This window comes from Diospyros lotus, chromosome 9 (genome assembly GCF_014633365.1).
Source record: "Diospyros lotus cultivar Yz01 chromosome 9, ASM1463336v1, whole genome shotgun sequence".
Taxonomy (NCBI): domain Eukaryota; kingdom Viridiplantae; phylum Streptophyta; class Magnoliopsida; order Ericales; family Ebenaceae; genus Diospyros; species Diospyros lotus.
Window position 1 is genome coordinate 10,069,470 of NC_068346.1, and position 19,640 is coordinate 10,089,109.

Below are 19,640 nucleotides of genomic sequence, written 5' to 3' on the forward strand. Positions count from 1 at the left end.
GGAAGGAAATATAGTTTCTTGAAAAAGTAAGAAACAAAATGTAGTAGTTAGATCCAGTGCAGAGGTAAAATATCGGACTATGGCTAGTGCAACTTGTGAGCTTGTATGACTTAAGCAACTCCTAGAAGAACTCAAATTTTGTGAAGTGTCCCCTATGAAGCTTGTTTGTGATAATTAGGCTACCTTGCACGCTGCTTCCAAACTAGTGTTCCATGAACGGACCAAGCATAATGAAATCAACTGTCACTTTATTAAAGAGAAGTTGGTTGAAGGTGTTATTGTTACAGAGTTTGTTAACTCTAATAATCAACTTACAGATGTCTTCACCAAGTTCCTCGAGTAAAATATATTTGTAACAAGCTTAGTACATATGATATCCATGCACTAAGCTTGTATAATTGTACATATTTTATATGTGTTTTATTTGTAATTATTAGGCCTTGTAATTAGCCATAGGTTAAGCCCGTAGATTAAGACCCATTATGCTTATTATAAATAGTAAGCTAAAAGAGTCTTAGCTCTTAGGTTTTTCTCTCCTAATTATTTTCTCACACAGCTATTCCCATATTTTGCACATACTAATGCTTAATTACCCTTTCTTCCATATCATACCCAAAAAGATGGTCTCATAGCTCTCGGATGAATTTTCCCTTTTAACCTTAAAGGAATTTTACTATTTTTTAAAAAGTAGAATGTAAGACGCACTTCTCCACTATAACTGTCTTGCCTAACTTCTATGAGTAACACCTTAAATGCTTATTATAAATAGTAAGCTAAAAGAGTCTTAGCCCTTAGGTTTTTCTCTCCTAATTATTTTCTCACACAGCTATTCTCATATTTTGCACATACTAGTGCTTAATTACCCTCTCTTCCATATCATACCCAAAAAGATGGTCTCGTAGCTGTCAAATAAATTTTCCCCTTTAACCTTAAAAGGAATTTTACTATTTTTTAAAAAGTAGAATATAAGACGCACTTCTCCACTATAACTGTCTTACCTTACTTCTATCAGTAACACCTTAATATTTTCTCCTTCTTTTCTAATAAATAATATAAGATATCTAAATTGATATTTTATAGAAATAACTTGATCTTCAAGTATCACCACAACATCATCTATTTTTATTAAATTTATATTTCATATACTTGATTCTCAACATACTCAACTTAAAGCCTTTGAGTTCTAAGATGTCCCTCCATAATTCAAGCTTAGACTTCACACTTTTTGGTCTCATCAAGACAATACTATCTGCAATTAATATAGAAGAAGACACCTCTTCTTTGATTGGGTTTATGAGTTCATCCAAAGTAAGGGTAAAAAATAAGGGCTCAATGCACATCCTCGACGAAATCCAGTTATAACTAAAAAAGCTTCAATATCTTTTCTATAAGCCTTGATGCATGTTTCTATTTGATTGTGTATGTCTATTATAAAAAAAGGTTCAATATCTCTTCTATAAGCCTTGATGCATGTTTCTATTTGGTTATGTCTGTCTTTCATAATTTGCATATAAACAATGCAAACTCTGATTTTCCAAAAACCCTCTCTAAGAATTGTAAAGGGACTCTATCATACTTTTTTAAATTCTACAATTACCATATGCAAATCCTTCTATTTCTCTCTACACATTTCTATTAGACACCAACTACGCATGTGTCACACTCTTAAGGTTGAGCTATGGTGTGAAAGGGAATTTAGGGAGATTAATAGAAGAATAGAAGGAGATATCAGAGAAAAACAGCAAGAAGATGAGAGTATTCGAGAGAAGAAGAAGATTAGAGAGAATTACAAAATATTCATCAATACCTTGCATAAAGTCCAACATCAAGTTGTGGCTCAATATATAGGCTCACAGCTACAAGCACTTTAGCTATAGGACAAAGGTTGTAACCGTAGCAACAAGATAAAAGAAGAAAAGAGAAAATATCCTAACAGACTCTTACTACAAAACAAATAGTCCTAACAAAAATAGAAATTAAAAATAAAAAATAAAACCAAAATTACAAATACTATCCTTGGAATGTTACAGCATGAAACCAAATTAATTTTCCAATATTTCGATATATTGCATTAAGTCTTCTTATTTGTATTGATTTACCTTTGTTTATGCTTGTTATATACTTCCATTCTCTGTGTGTTCGTGCACCTTGAAGCAAGTTTTAGAAAGATTAAAGAATTGAATAATTAATGGAACTCACGAGAGAAGTTTATATACAGCTTAGGATCCTATTCTTCCTCCTAGAAAATAAGAAAAGATTTAGAATATTTATCTCCTAAAAATTAGAAAAGCTATCTCCTAAAACTTAGGTATTAAATCCAACTTTACAACAAGATTTACACTATATAAATTTAATATTATCTATTCTAATTTATCCACATCTACTAGACTCCTCCTTTAGCTGAAAGTCTTCTTATCTTTGGCTCTTTAATTCCATCCAACACTCCCCCTCAAACTAGTGAATAAATGCAAGTCATTCCCAGCATGCCAATTAACTCTTCAAAACTCGGTCTTGCGACTACCTTTGTGAGAACATCGGCTATCTGGTTTTTTGTAGGAATATAAAACAAACTGATCCCTCCTTCTTCTATCTCCCTCTTTATAAAACTTCGATCTATTCTCACGTGCTTCATCCAGTCATGCTGCACTAGATTCTTTACAATGCTGATAGTTGATTTGCTATCACTATAAACCCTAGTTGGTTGAGTTAAGGGTATCCCTAGATCTTTCATCAATCTTTCCAACCAAATTACTTCACAAATTCCATGAGCTATGGCTCGGAATTCAGCTTCAATACTGCTGCGAGCCACCACAGATTGTTTTTTGCTCCTCCACGTCACCACATTCCCCTATAGCTTAGTACTATAGCCTGAGGTTGACCTGCTATCCTCACGAGATCCTGCCCAATCAGCATTCACAAAGCCTTTTATCCCTCTTTCATTGGTCTTCTGAAATAATAGGCCATTTCCAGGTGTTCCTTTTAAATACATAAGAACATGAAACACTGCTTGTAAGTGTTTTTGAGTAGGAGAATGCATATACTAACTTACCACACTGATTGCATAGGCTATGTCGGGTCTTGTTAGTGACAAATTGTTGGACGAGAAAAGAAGATTCAAATAGATTAAAGGATAAGAGAATTATCCTTGTAGATTATCTAGTTGTTATACAATTGTATTTAAATTAGTTTAAGTTTGTTTTTATTTGTTTTATCTCTTAAAGTTTAGGAGATAGTCTTTCCTAGTTTTTAGGATTAGATTATTCCAATCCTTTCCTACTCTATAGGAAAGAGATAGAGTTGTATCCTATATATATTTCCTAGCCCTCTCAGTTTAATATCAATCAAGCATTATGTTTTGCTCGTTTCATGGTATCAGAGCTTCGAGCTTGATCAAAAAAACTGTACAGTTTTCATTTTTCTCATCTCTCAAGATCATGGCCGATGTTCACAAACCCTACCCTAACGGAGGCATTTGCTACTAGGGGTGTTCGCGGTGCGGTTTGGCCGATCTAAACTATTTTTAGCACGCCAAACCGCTAGTGCGGTTTGACGACCAAACCAGACCACGGTCTGGATTGGTGCAGTTTGCCAAGGTTTGAAATAGCATACAATCTTCAACCTATTATAAATAACCTGATTAACATACACTTGAGAAGTGCTATCAACTTGAGAAATACACACAATAGTACCCATTTTAGGCTGCATTTTAGACTGCACTTAGCCGAATCTCTTATCAACTTAAGAAGTTCTCACTCCTCACAAGTCACAACCTATTTTAGACCCAATAACAACAAACAAACAAACACTAGACATTAATAAAAATACACACACCTACCTATTGGAGAACTGATATTCGCTGCCAGGTACACGGAACGATCCTCGTTGGTGAGATTGGCGAACCGCTTTGGCCCGAGCTTCGGCCCCAACTATGTCTCGTAGTCGTAGCCGTCGGTCCTCTCCTCTGCCTCGATTTTTCGTAGCCGTCAGTCATCTCTTCTACCTCGATCTGTTGCAGCCGGCAGTGGAACCGTGGGTGTGGGCTGCTGACGATAATCTGAGGACGAGAAAAAGAAAGAAGAAGAGAAGACGTCGAGACGATGGAATGAAAGGGTGCAACAGCAGGGGCGATCGGATTGAGGGGAATTGGGGAAAGGTTGCGCAGGTGGGGGAGGGCTGAAGGGGGTTGCCAATTAGGGTTGCGCGGGTGGGGGAGGGTGCGCGGGTGAAGGAGGGGGCTGCTAATTGTGATTAGGGTTGCGGGTGGGGGAGGGGGCTCTGTCGATTGCGATTAAGGATTAGGGTTTTAGGTGGGGAAGGGGGTTGCGCGGGGCTGGGTGCTTACCGTGCTTTTATAATATATTTTTTTATTTTTTTTTTAATTATTTTCTGGGCAGTTCGATTTAAAACCGAATAGCCTACTATCCAAACCGCAAACCGCGCGGTTTGGACAGCCTTCAAACTGTTTCCGACCGCAAAAAAAATAAACCGACCGGTTCGGTTTGGTTTGGCCGGTTTCCGCGGTGCACCGGTTTTTTTGAACACCCCTATCCGCTACCAGCTCTCCAAGTCGTCTTCCTTCATCTGGTCCGATTTCCTCTTTTTCGAATCTACCAACTACTTCAATCGATAATCATCCTCCACAAATTACTCACCATAAATTGAATAGTAGTAATTTTAGGAAGTGGTTCCAATCTGTGCAACTAGTGATCAAAGGAAAAGGAAAATTCGACTATTTAACTGGTGAAATTCCTGCTCCTCCTACTGCAGCCGCTACCTATGGCACTTGGGAGGCCGAAAACTCAACCATAATGGCATGGTTAATCAATTCTATGAAGCCTAGGATTGGGAGAACTTATCTATTCCGCAAAACAGCCAAGGAGATTTGGGATTTGGTTCAAGAGATGTATTTCGACTTGGAGAATTCATCTCAAAACTTTGAAACAAAGTCATCCATCAGAACAACCAAACAAGGTAACTTAGGTGTTATAGAATATTTTAATGTTTTGGTTGAGTTATGGCATGAAATAGATTTGTTTCAGACCATTAGTTGGGAATGTACTGCTGATAGCATAAAGTATAACAAGATAATTGAAAAGGATAGGATATTTGACTTTCTCGATGGGCTTAACATTGATTTGGATGAAGTAAGAGGTCGGATTTTGGGCACTAAACCCTTGCCATCTCTCAAGGAAGTTTTTGCTAAAGTAAGAAGAGAAGAAAGCCGGCAAAAGGTAATGCTCAACCAACTCGATAATACAAATCTAACCCATCAGAATTCTGCTCTTGCAACTATTAAACAGGGGGACAATTTTTCAAAAGGGGTAGGAAAGGAGAAGCAGTGGTGTGACCACTGTAATAGACCCTACCATACAAAACACATGTTGGAAGATCCATGGCAAACCTGCCAATTGGAAACCTAAAAACAAGAGAGAAAACACCCGATCAGCATATGTTGCTGAAACAACTGGAGAGATTGGAAGCAAAACTAATCTGAATCTGACAAAAGAACAAATCCAGGTCCTTTACAGACTGATAAACCAAGGTATTAGCCCTGCCAATCCTTTTACTCATCAACCCACTACATCAACAGTCAAGAAAGGTACCTCTCATTTTTCTCCGCTATCACAAAGACTTCCTAAGGACGTTTGGATAATAGACACGGGTGCATCTGATCATATATCTAGTTCCAAAAGGCATATAACTGAATACAAGCCGTGTGATACATTAATTAAGGTTAAAATGGCCGATGGAACAACCTCTCCTGCCCTAGGATGTGGAACTGTTTGTCTTTCGAAACTACAACTTAAATCAATATTATATGTCCCTAGATTGAGTTACAATCTATTGTCAGTTAGCTGGCTCACTAATGACATAAACTGTAGAGTGATATTTTTCCCTTCCTACTATTTATTTCAGGACCAAGTATCGGGGATGATGATTGGCAGTGCAGAAGCTAAGGATGGACTTTACTGGCTGACTGGAAACATTTCAACTTCTTTCTCTTTGAATAAATATGTTCTAACTATTACAACCAATGCCAAAACCATGTTATGGCATAAACGGTTGGGACATCCAAGTTTTCCTTATCTTACATTCTTGTATCCTCTCATTTTTATCAATAAAGACCAAAGTTTTTCTTGTGAACAATGCACTCTTGCAAAACAGTCCAAAACTCATCATTTTATTCACCCTTATAAGCCCTCAACACCATTTCATTTTATCCATAGTGATATTTGGGGACCCTCTAAACACCCTAATATATCTGGTTCTAGATGGTTCATTACCTTCATTGACGATCATTCTAGGGCATGTTGGGTGTATCTTATGAAGGATAAATTTGAAGCTAGCTACCTATTCAAACAACAACAACATATCCAGCCTTTATCCCACTATGTGGGGTTGGCTACATGAATTCTAGACTTCTATGTATTTCTATCTTTTGTCATATCTTCATTGAGATCCATACACTTCGTATCAAACTTTAATGTCTTTCTTAAAGTCTTCTTAGGTCTGCCTCTACCTCTTTTTTTGATTAATTGTTCCATTTCATCAACTCTCCTCACAAGAGCGTCTCTTGATCTCCTTCTTACATGACCAAACCATCTTAGTCTAGTCTCTCTCATCTTCTCCTCTATTAGCACTACTACTATCTTATTACGAATAACTTCATTTCTAATTTTATCTTTTCTTGTATGGCCGCACATCCATCTTAACATCCTCATCTCCGCTACACTCGTCTTTTGCTCATGTTGGTATTTGACTGTCCAACATTCTGAGCCGTAAAACAAAACTGGTCTTATAGTTGTCCTATAGAATTTTCCTTTCAATTTTAATAGGATTTTATCATCACATAGCACCCCCGATGCATTTCTCCATTTTAGCCAACCTACCTTAATTCTATGTGTGACATCCTCGTGAATTTCTCCATCTTTTTTAATTACTGATCCCAAATATCGAAAATGGTCTTTTCTTTGTAAGATTTGGTCTTCCAATTTTATTATAACATGCTCCACTCTTACATTCTTACTAAATTTACATTCCATATATTCTGTTTTCTTTCTGCTTAATTTAAATCCCTTAGATTCTAAATTGTTTCTCCATAACTCAAGCTTAGTGTTCACTCTTTCTTTTGTTTCATCCACTAAAACTATGTCGTCTGCAAATAGCATACACCATGGCACCTCTGTCTGAATATCTTTAGTGAGTTCATCCATTACTAAAGCAAATAAGTATGGACTTAGTGCAGAACCTTGATGCAATCCTATTGTAATTTTAAACGATTCAGTATCCCCTCCGCATGCTCTGACCCTTGTCTCTGCACCATGATACATGTCCTTACGGGCTTGTATATAGGCTATTCGGACTCCTTTCTTCTCTAAAACCCTCCATAATACTTCTCTAGGGACCCTATCATAGGCCTTTTCTAGATCTATAAATACCATATGTAGGTCCTTCTGATGATCCCGATACCTTTCCATTAGGCGCCTCAGTAGGTATATAGCTTCCATTGTTGACCTACCAGGCATGAAACCAAACTGATTTTCTGAAACCTCTGTTTCTTTTCTGAGCCTCTGCTCTATTACTCTCTCCCAGAGTTTCATGGTATGGCTCATTAACTTAATTCCTCTATAATTTTCACAGTTTTGAACATCTTCTTTGTTCTTATATATAGGGACCAAAGTACTCTTCCTCCACTCCTCTGGCATCTTTTTTGATTTAAGAATCACGTTAAATAATTTCATTAACCAGGAGATACCCTCTTCTCCCATGCATTTCCATGCTTCTATTGGTATATTATCCGGTCGTGGGCCTTATGATTTTTCATCTTTTTTAATGCTTGTCTTATTTCATTTGGACTTATGCGTCGATAAAATGTATAGCTCACGTTCCCTTCGGAGTTACTAAGATGTCCCAACCTAACTCTTGTGTCGCCATCATCATTGAATAATTTTGTGACTAGCTACCTATTCAAACGTTTCCACAAATTTGTTTTGAATATGTTTCAAGCTCATATTCATATTTTACGTACCAATAATGGTCGAGAATACTTTTCCCATGACTTGACTAATTATTTGAATGAACATGGTATTTTGCATCAAAGTTCTTGCCCCTACACACCACAACAAAATGGTGTGGCCGAAAGAAAAAATAGACATCTATTAGAGGTGGCTCGGGCTATGATGTTTACCTCCCATGTTCCTCATTCATATTGGGGAGAGGCTGTTCTTACAGCCACTTATTTGATAAATCGTCTCCCTCTAAACCTTTACGATTTAGAACCCCACTTGAGACTCTTTGTGACATCTATCCTCATACACGTTTCTACAATCTCTTGATCCTAAAATCTTTGGGTGTGTGGTGTATGTTCATAACTACAATGTATCCTGCACAAAATTAGATCCCAAAGCCCTCAAGTGTGTCTTTGTTGGGTACTCTCCTTTTCAAAAGGGATACAAGTGTTATTGTCGTGTTACCCGTCAATTCTATGTTTCTACCGATGTCACATTCTATGAGAACCTCTCTTATTATTCAGGAATAGCTTCTTCTGCCAACTTACATGACCTTTTACCTCTCTCTTTGCCTCTTCCTACTTCTCTGCCAGCATCCTGTCAAGGAGGAGAAGTATCTATCTCTGACAATGTACTAGCAGAATCAACTCCTAAGCAAAAAAATCAAAATCCCCCAATGTTTGTATATTCTAAGAGACCTAAAGAACTTCCACAGACTCAGCATGGTCAATCATCTACCCTTGAAGCTAGTCCAACAAAAGGTGACAGTTCTTTAGGGGATGCATCAGCAGGAGATAACAGTGGAGGCAGGGAGGAGACTAAAAATAGCAGTGGAGACGGGGAGAAAACTGAAAACAACACCACTAAAAACAGCACTAGCAGTCATGCTCCTCAAGGAGATGGTCTCGATTGGGCGGTTCCTATAGTTCTAAGAAAAGGGGTAAGGTCATGTGTTAAATACCCTATGTCAAATCATCTGTCTTATGCAAAATTGTCTCCCAACTTCAGAGGTTTTATTGACAGACTTGATAGTACAGAAATTCCAAAAAATATCCAAGGAGCTTTGGATGATCCTAAGTGGAAAGATGTAGTTATGGAAGAAATGAAGGCCTTAATTGGGAATCATACTTGGGAGATGGTTGAGCTGCCCCCAAGTAAGAAAACAGTTGGATGTAAGTGGGTTTTTACAATCAAACACAATTTCGATGGGAGTATTGAAAGGTATAAGGCTCGATTGGTGGCCCAAGGGTTCACTCAAACCTATGGGATAGACTATGAGGAGACTTTGGCTACTGTAGCTAAACTCAACTCTATTCGAGTACTTTCTATAGTTGTTAATCTTGATTGGCCCTTGTTTCAGTTTGATATTAAAAATGCATTCCTCAATGGGGATCTAGATGAAGAGATCTACATGAGAATTCCTCTCGATTTTGAAAATGAGGTGAACAATGGAAAGGTTTGTAGACTCAAAAAATCTTTATATGGGTTAAAACAGTCTCCTAGAGCTTGGTTCCAAAAATTCAGCATGTCCATAATCTAGCTAGGATATGAACAACGGAAATCCGAGCATACTTTGTTTATTAAATCCACTAAAGATGGAAGGAAGTCTATATTAATTGTCTATGTTGATGATATAATTGTGACAGGGGAAGATATGCAGGGAATTGAGGAATTAAAGAAACAACTGAGGGCTGAATTTGAGGTTAAAGACCTAGGGTATATGCGATACTTCCTAGGAATGAAGGTGACAAGGGGTAGAGCAGGCCTGTTTATCTCTCAAAAGAAATATATTATGAATTTACTCAAAGATACCAGGATAATGACATGCAGACCAACTAGAATACCATTAGATAAAAGCTGGAAATATGAGGAGAAGGATATGACACCCCAGTGGAAAAAAAAGGTATCAAAGGTTGGTAGGAAGATTAATCTATTTATCTCTTACTAGGCTAAACATAGCCTATGCAGTAAGTTTAATTAGTCAATGCATTCTCCTACAAAATGACATATGAATGTTGTTTTTCATGTATTAAGATACCTTAAAGGGACACCCGGGAAGGTTTGATGTTTAAAAAGACCAAGGACCGAGGATTTGAAAGATTTTTTGATGCAGATTGGCCAAGTTCTTAAGAGGACAGCAGGTCCACAACCAGCTATTACACTAAAGTGTGGGAAAATGTAGTAACATGGAGAAGCAAAAAGCAATCATTGGTGGCTCACAGTAGTGCCGAGGCCGAATTTCAGGCCATAGCCCAAGGAATTTGTGAGATTATTTTGTTAGAAAGGCTAATGGAAGACCTAAGGATACCCTTGACTCAACCTATAAGGGTATACAGTGATAGTAAATCTGCAATCAACATTGTAAGGAATCCAATCTAACATAATTGCGTGAAGCATGTAAGGATAGACAGGAATTTTATAAAATGAGAAATTGATGAAGGAGGGATAATTTTATCCTATATTCCAACTGCTGATCAATTAGCAAAAGTCATGGTTAAACCAAGATTTGAATCCTTGATTAGCAAGTTGAGAATGACCTGCATCTATTCCTCAGCTTGAGGGGGAGTGTTGGATGAGAAAAGAAGATTCAAATAGATTAAAGGATAAGAGAATTATCCTTGTAGATTATCTAGTTGTTATACAATTGTACAAATTAGTTTAAGTTTGTTTTTATCTGTTTTATCTCCTAAAGTTTAGGAGATAGTCTTTCCTAGTTTTTGGGATTAGATTATTCCAATCCTTTCCTACTCTACAGGAAAGAGATAGAGTTGTATCCTATATATATTTCCTAGCCCTCTCAGTTTAATATCAATCAAGCATTCTGTTTTGCTCCTTTCACAAATATATGAGCCTTCCAACCAATCTTTGATACCTTTCCTTGTCTACAGGAATATCTTTTCCTTCCTCATCATTTTTCCAGCCCTTCTCTAAGGGAGTTCCAGCTGGCCTGCATCCCATCATACCTGTATCCTTTAGTAAATCTAAAATATACTTTCGTTGTGAGATGAAAAGGCCTTCCTTGCTCCTAGCAACCTCCATTCCTAGGAAATATCCCATGATTCCTAGGTCTTTTACCTCAAATTTTGCCCTTAATTGCTGTTTTAAGCTCTCAATTTCCTGCAAATCATCTCCTGTCACAATAATATCATCAACATACACAATTAATATAACTTTCTTTCCTCTTGCCGTGTGTTTTATAAACAAGGTATGATCAGCTTGTCCTTGCTTATATCCTACCCGGTTTAGAGTCACACTAAACTTCTTGAACCATGCTCGTGAGGATTGTTTAAGTCCATACAAAAGATTTCTTCAGTTTGCACACGGTATCATAACCAGCACCTTGTTCAAAACTAAGAGGCATCTTCATGTAAATATCCTCATCCAAGTCACCATTTAAAAAGGCATTTTTAATGTCAAATTGAAACAGGAGCCAGTCCAAATTAATAGCAAGAGAAATTAGTACCCGAAAAAAGTTAAGCTTTGCCACTGGAGCAAAGGTTTATTCATAGTCAATCCCATAGGTTTGTGTGAAACCTTGGGCTACCAACCTGGCCTTGTATCATTCCACACTTCCATCAACATTATGCTTCCCTGAAAAAATCCATCTGCATCCTACTACTTTCTGGTTAGTAGGAAAAGCATTCATTTCCTCCGTAACAGCATTCTTCCATTTGGGATCACTCATAGCTTCTTAAGCATTTTTTGGTACTCGGATGTTGTCAATTTGTGCCACAAAACTTTTGAACTGGGGAGACAATTTAGAATAAGCCAAATGATTAATCATAAGGTACTTTACACATGATCTAACCCCCTTCCTTAGAGCAATTGGCATAGCCCAATCAAGATAATCTTGGCCACTAGCAGGTTGGTCACTGGCCAACTGGTCAGTTTCTATCTCATCCTTTTTCAAGTTGTCCTCTGATGGACCAGCTTTTGGAAATGATGACTGGCAATGTTTAAGCTGAGGACGTCTTGAGTACACCAGTAAAGGATCATCAGCCCTTAAGCTAGGCAATAGATTATCAGCACCAGAACAAGGCATGGGTTTAGGAAAGATCGTTGCATTCAGCATAGGAGAAAAAGAAAAGGAAGAAAGGGAAGAAGATTGAGATTGTTATGCCAGGATGTTCTCGGGTTGTAATTCTCCCCCTTGAGAGCATACTAGCAGAAGATGATCAATGGAGAGTAATTGGGAATGAGAGGGTTGATTGACAGTAGGATGACCAAATGATTGGTAAAAGGAGAGATCTTCATAAAATGTAGCATCGGTGGTCACAAAGATCTTTCGAGTGTTAGGATAATAACACTTATAACCTAATAAAAATGCATTTGATGGCATTTGGGTCAAGTTTGGTACAGGAAGGACTGTGGTTGTGTATGTACACAACACAGCCAAAGATCTTAGGAGAAATAGAATTAGGGAATACAATTTTTAGGAAGGACTGACAAAGAAGATCAAGAGGAGTCTTAAAATCCAAGGGTTTGGAGGGAAGGTGGTTAATTAAATAAGTTGTTGTAAGCACAGCTTCTCCCCAATAAAAATAGGGAACATTGATAGTAAACATCATTGCTCGAGCCACCTCTAAGATGTGCCTATTTTTCCTTTCTGTAATGCCATTTTGTTGTGGCGTATAAGGACATGAGCTTTGATGATAAATACCATGTTCAAAAAGATAGTTTGTAAGGTCATGAGAGAAATATTCTTAACCATTATCTGTTCGAAGGATGTGAATGGAGGTTTGAAACATATTCAAGATCAGTTTATGAAATTTCTTGAAGATAAAACTGGCTTCTGATTTTTTTTGCATTAGGTAGACCCAACAAGTTCTAGTGTGATCATCAATAAACATAATAAACCATCGAAAACCAAAAATATTTGGGTGTTTACATGGTCCCCAAATATCGCTGTGAATTAAACGGAAATAAGTAGATGGTTTATAGGATTGAATAGGATGAGAGAGGCCCGGGTTTGTTTAGCAAGGGAACACTGCTCACATGCAAAATTCTGATTTTTATTGATGAAAAACTGAGGGTACAAAAACTCTAAGTAGGGAAAATTTCGATGTCCTAATCTTTTATGCCATAAAAGAATTTTGGCATTAGTAGTGACTGTTAAACTAGCCTTATTTGCTACAGAAACTAAGGTATCCTCTACTAAGTAGTATAAGCTATCTCTTGCCCTAGTATTGCCAATCATCCTCTCCGAGGCTTGGTCTTGAAACAAGCAACAGGATGGAAAGAAAGTGACGTAACAACGCATATCTCGAGTAATCTTATGGACTGATAATAAGTTACATTGTAAACCAGAGACATGCAAGACTGATTTCAACTTTAATCCAGAAATACAAATAGTCCCAAACCCCATAACAGGAGAAGTAGTTCCATTGGCCATAGAAATCTCAATAGAGGTAGTACGTGGTATATATTATGTCATGTAGGAGGCTGAACTAGCCATATGATCGGATGCACCAGTGTCTACTATCCAAACATTCTTAGGAAGCCTTTTTGAAACTAAAAAGTAGGAAAAATTACCTTGAATTGCAGTAGATGTCTTAGGAAGACTGGAGGATGTTGTACCTTGGTTAAGGAGCCTATACAAGGCTTGAATCTGATCCTCGGTCAGATTTAAATTGGTTTTTTTCCCAGCTTATGTTGGTACTTCTGCCACATAAGCTGATCGTGCAGGCTCCCTCTTGTTTCGTGGCTTCCAGTTGGCCAGTTTATCATGGAGTTTCCAACAATTCTCCTTGGTATGGTAAGGCTTCTTGCAGTGGTCACACCACTGTTTGTCTCTCCCTGGATTCTTTGGTAAAGATTCCTCTCATGTAAATGTAGCAAGAGCTGAGTTTTGGTTGGTCATAGCAACTTCACTTTGCTAATTCAACATCACCCTGCGTCTCCTCTCTTCCCTTCTTACTTTCGAAAAAACCTCCTTGAGGGAGGACAAGGGCTTTGTCCCCAATATCCTCCCTCTAACTTCATCCAATTCCGGATTCCACGCATGGAGAAAATCAAACACCCTATCCTTTTCAATCATTTTATTGTATAGATCACTATCTTCTGAGCACTTCCAATTAACAGTGTAGAAAAGATCCATCTCATTCCATAGCTCAATCAAAAGATTAATGATCCTTCGAACATCACAGATTGAGACCACTCCCTAAAATTACTCCCATTTAATTTATAGTGAGTGATTTGTAGTGGATGATGATCAATCGGACTGTTGGAATAACTTGTTGCAGAAGGAAGATGAGGAAGAACACTCGGAGAGCTTGTGGCCGATGCCTCAGTTAGAGTAGGATTCTGATGATGATATGTTATGTTCTCGACAGCAGCTAATGAAATACTGATTATAGAAAATCGGAACAAGGCTCTGATACAATGAAGTAAGTCTCAGAAAGATTAAAGACTTGAATAATTAATGGAATTCACAAGAGGAGTTTCTATACAGCTTAGGATCCTATTCTTCCTCCTAGAAAATAGGAGAAGATTTAGAATATCTATCTCCTAAAAAATAGAAAAGCTATCTCCTAAAACTTAGGAATTAAATCCAACTTTACAACAAGATTTACACTATATAAATTTAAAATTATCTATTCTAATTTATCCACATCTACTAGACTCCTTTAACTGAAAGTCTTCTTGTCTTCGGCTCCTTAATTCCGTCCAACACACCTTAATTATGTCCTATGTAAGTTACGCACGGAGGGACATATTTAAAGAACTTGATGTCCAACATTAGCCCATTTCCTAAAAACATAATCTTTTAGGAGAAGTGGTTACTTAAGAAATTGATAATCATATTATTTTAATTGACCATGTTTTCCACTCACTTTTCATTTTTTCTATCCCTATTTTGGCAATTTTGTCCCAGACAGTGACTTCAACGTGAAATCATGGCGCCAAGTCCACCGAGCTCTGGTGGTCTAGCACCACAATTTACAATACAAGAGGCACTGGCTCTGTTAAATAAGTTATGGCCACAAGTAATAAAATTCCACCTCGTCATTTGTTCCTAAAATTAAGCTCACACTTGAGGAACACAATGCAAAATAATGAAAGCTAACCCTAATTGATCCGATCAAAGGCAGAAAGACGCAAAATCCAAGGGGTAACGGCTCGAATAGAGCTTGACTAGAGAGAGAACAGAGTTAAAAAGAGAAATCAAACGTTAGGGTGTGAGATAAGGCAGTCGACGACGGAGGCGATACTATGAGCCACCGGGAGAGCATCGCTGGCAAAGCCACCAATGGAGGCGCCGACTCCTGTTAGTACTATCATCATGCTAGTGTACGGCCTGTCGAACTTCTCAAACAACTCTCACTCAGTACGTATATACACATACTTGTGCACGCAAAAGAGTTTTAAGGTGTGATTTGATAGTGATAGAAGACTGAAATAAAATGGTGGATAAAATGACGAACCTTGTTTGGGGTGGGAAAAGGTTGGAACACGAGATTCTGAGCTCGTTGGACCGCCGAGAAAGCAGCGCCGTCGGCGAGAGTTGCCGGCGGAGGACGAGAACGGAAGGCAGGGACGGCCGGTATATAGCAGCGCCACCATCTGTACGGTCGCAGATGGCGGTCGCTGTTGGGTCTGCAGATGGGCCGAAATGATAAAACGTTTTATCATATTTTTGAAGTTAAATTATAGGAGCAGTGTGATTTATAATTTGGAAATTTTGATTTTAGAACTGCTTGAGTTTTGAGTATTTGATTTAGATATTTTTTAAATTGTATATTTTTATTAAGTGGGTCTTTCAATTAGTTATGATATTCTCTAAATTTTATGTGTTTTTGAGTCTGGTAAAACAGCAATAGGAAATTCGCATATGTATATAAATGGATCATAGCATCCGCAACCACAGCAATTGAATATTTCACATAACCAACAACCAGGCAATAATGAATTAACGCAACAACATGAATAGAAACAGCACAAAGCTTGATAATTAGAACATAACATGAAACCCAGAAATTGGCGAGCCAGACAGCTATGGGGAAAACTTAGCAGACAGCAGAGGTAAAACAGAGATCGAGGCACGTTGGAAAGTATTGTCCTGAAAACAGTGGTTCCCTGCTCCGATCACATGCAGGCTCGGGCGATTGTCCACACAAGATACAATGATCGGCTTCAACGAACGATGACTATGAACAGCCAAATCTAGTAAAAAGTCTCTCAAGCACTAATTCTCCTAAACTGAAAAACTCAAATACAGGAGCTTTATCTGAAACTCAGTGTCAAACAACAAGAACCCCCCCCCCAGCCTTTTATAGTCGAACCCAAAAAGTCGAACCACCACAGCATTCACATTGGTAATGAAAGCAACCATTAACTCTGACGATTAGAGCTCCCGAAGTATCAATGGCGTAAATGTGCAACTTGTTCGGTACCCAAAAAGAAAAATAAAAAACAAAATAATGAATATAAGTTTATCCAAATTTATATATAGACATCTGACTCGATCGATTGGACGGACGACGACGGTACGTGAGGGCCTAAGGGCTCGCCCGCTCAAAAAATCTAGATGCCCCTTGGTGCCTAACCCCAAGTGCAAGGGAGGGGTTTTTATTCCCTTGAAAATCCTTTTGCACCAATAATGTGGGATTCAACCCTCTCACACGTACTGACACACACTTACACTCACACACATTGGAACACAACAATCCCCCATATTAGTGTAAGTGTGCTTAAAGCAAATAAAATGACAAAACACCACGATGTCATGGAGAGCAAATAGATAGATTATGCATCAAATAATGTGTCTTTTGAACTTGAACCTTCTTTAGTGAGTATCTATTGAATTTACCAAAGAAATAGTGAGGTTGGCTCTTAAATTATCCTTCTTGTGGTAAATCGAGACAATGAATATCATGCATAACATGTCTTGTGCCAAAGAGTTCTATACAACTGTGTCTATTTTGGTGCTGGACAACATCTTGAATTCATGATAACTTTAGAGAACCCAAGCTTTCCAAATTGTTCTAATAGAAGCGGCCCACTTTTACTCTCACATAAGTAATCATTGATTAAGAATACTCTGCCACTATTCCTCTTGTAACAAGATATCAATATTACTTGTATCATCAACAGATCACGCATTCTCTTTTTTGCCAAGAACTGGGGAAGAAACTATAAGTTCCTTAGTGTGCAAACTATGAATTATTCTAACCAGTTTGCCTATTTAACCTAGATCTTAGGATTTTCAGTCTACTAGATTAGGTTACCACTAGAAAATTCATTTCACAGACTTTAGCCCTATTCCCTTAGACGTATAGGTAACTTGTTTTCTTGTCACTCCTTTAGTCAAAGAATCAACCAAATTTTCCTTAGACTTCACATAATCAATAAAAATTATTCCATTCGTAAGCAGTTGCCTTATTATATTGTGCTTGTGCCATATATGTCTTAACTTCCTATTATAAACACTATTTTTAACTCTCATCGAAGCAGTTAAGTTGTCACAATAGATACATATGACGTTTACAGGCTTTGTCCACAATGGAATGTCTTCAAGAAAATTTTGAATCCATTATGCTTTTTCACTTACTTTATCCAAGGTGATAAATTCTAACTCCATAGTAGATCGTGCTATGCCGTCTGTTTTGAAGACTTCCACGACACAGCAGCACCACCTAAGGTAAACACATACCCACTGGTTGATTTAGTTTCTAAGCTATTTGTGATCCAATTTGCATCACTAAATCCTTCCAATACATGTGGATACCTCATGTAGTGTAATTCATAATCAAACGTGTACTTCAACTACCTAAGTACCCTGACAAAGGCATCCCAATAATCACGTTAAGGATTGTCCGTGTATCTCACTAACCTACATACTGAGTAAGCAATATTAGGTCTTGTATAATTCATTATGTACATCAAACTCCCGACAACCTTAGAATATTCTAGAAGAGATACACCTTCACCATTACTTTTCTTTAATTTAGAATTTCGATCAAATGGAGTAACTACTGACTTACTCTCATAATGACTGAATTTCCTCAACACTTTCTCTATATAATGTGACTAAGAAAGTATATATCCTTCTGCATTTCTTGTTATCCTAATTCCAAGAATAACATTAGCGAGACCAAAGTCTTTCATGTCAAAGTTAGAATTCAACATCTTCTTCGTGGACTCTATGACACTTTAATCAATGCCCATTATCAATATATTATCCACATACAAGCACACAATGACATAATCGTGATTTATGACTTTAACATAAACATATTTATCACACTCATTTATCTTGAATCCGTTTGATAACATAGTGCTATCAAATTTCTCATGCCACTATTTAGGTGCTTGTTTCAACCTATAAAGAAATTTTATTAGCATACAAACTTTCTTTTCATGTGTCTTTACTGCAAAGCCTTCAGGCTATTCCATATAGATTTCTTCTTTTAAATATCTATTCAAAAATACAGTTTTTATATCCATTTGATGAATTTTCAAATTGTATAATGTTGCAATCACAATCAACATCCTTATAGATGTGACCCTAGTCACCGGAGAATAAGTGCCAATGAAATCTTGTCATTCTTTCTACCGATAGCCTTTAGCTACTAACCAGGCTTTATACTTATCAATAGTGTCATTAGCCTTTAATTTTCTTTTAAAGATCCATCTGTAACCAATTGGTTTACTTCCAAGAGGTAAGTTGGCGAATACATATGTTTGGTTTTGCATAATGGATTCCATTTCACTATTGATACCCTTTTTCCAATACGGAGTATCAGAAAACACCATAACCTTGCTAAAAGTTTGAGACTCATCTTCTAATATGTAAGTTAAAAAATCTAGTCCAAATGAAGTAATTTTCTTAAATCTTTTGCTTCTTTTGGGTTCAACCTCAACTTCCTGACCAACTTAACCTTCAGAAGAACTCGCTTCGTATTTCCTCTTGGAACCACTGTTATTGTATCTCCCTTTCTTGAAAGGGAATATGTTTTCAAAGAACTCAATTTCAATATATTCCATTATGGTGTTGCTATTAATATTAGGAATCTCTGATTTTACCATTAGGAACCTATAGGTCGCACTATGCAACACATAGCTAATAAATACACAATATATAATTTTAAGTCCAAGTTTAATCCTTTTTAGTAAAGGAATTTGCACATTTGCCAGACACCTTCACACTTTCAGGATTTTGTAAGAGGATTGCTTTTCATTTATCACTTTATAAGGAGATTTGCCAGTCTTCTTATGTGGGATTCTATTCAATATTAAATTTGTTATAAGTAATGCTTCCCCTTCACAAGTTATGGGGTAAACTAGAATTATTGAGCATGTAATTAACCATGTCCTTTAAAGTTTGATTTTTTCTTTCAACTACATCATTTTGTTATGGTGTATAAGGGGTTGTGGTTTGATGAATTATACCATGGACCTCACAGAACTTAGAGAGAGAGAATGATTCATATTCATCACATCTATCTAATTTCAACAACTTTATCTTATTTCCAAATTGATTTTCAACTTCTAACTTATATGTTTTGAAAACATTTAAGGTCTCGTCTTTACTATGTAATAAATATATATAATAATATTTTCTATAGTCATCTATAAATGTGATGGAGCATTTTTTTTCCCACTTCTAGTAGGAGTACTTTTTATGTCACA

The 19,640-nt window shown here is 37.2% G+C and overlaps 1 protein-coding gene across 1 annotated transcript in view; it reads right to left on the bottom strand.

The window, feature by feature from the left end:
* The window catches only part of LOC127809606 (uncharacterized), a 33,507-nt gene extending 17,882 nt beyond the window's left edge, over positions 1-15,625 (bottom strand). Inside the window, exon 1 of the mRNA XM_052348523.1 lies at positions 15,434-15,625. The gene's annotated coding sequence lies outside the window, so the exon portion shown is untranslated. The remainder of the gene's footprint in view (positions 1-15,433) is intronic.
* Between the last annotated feature and the right edge of the window lie 4,015 nt (positions 15,626-19,640).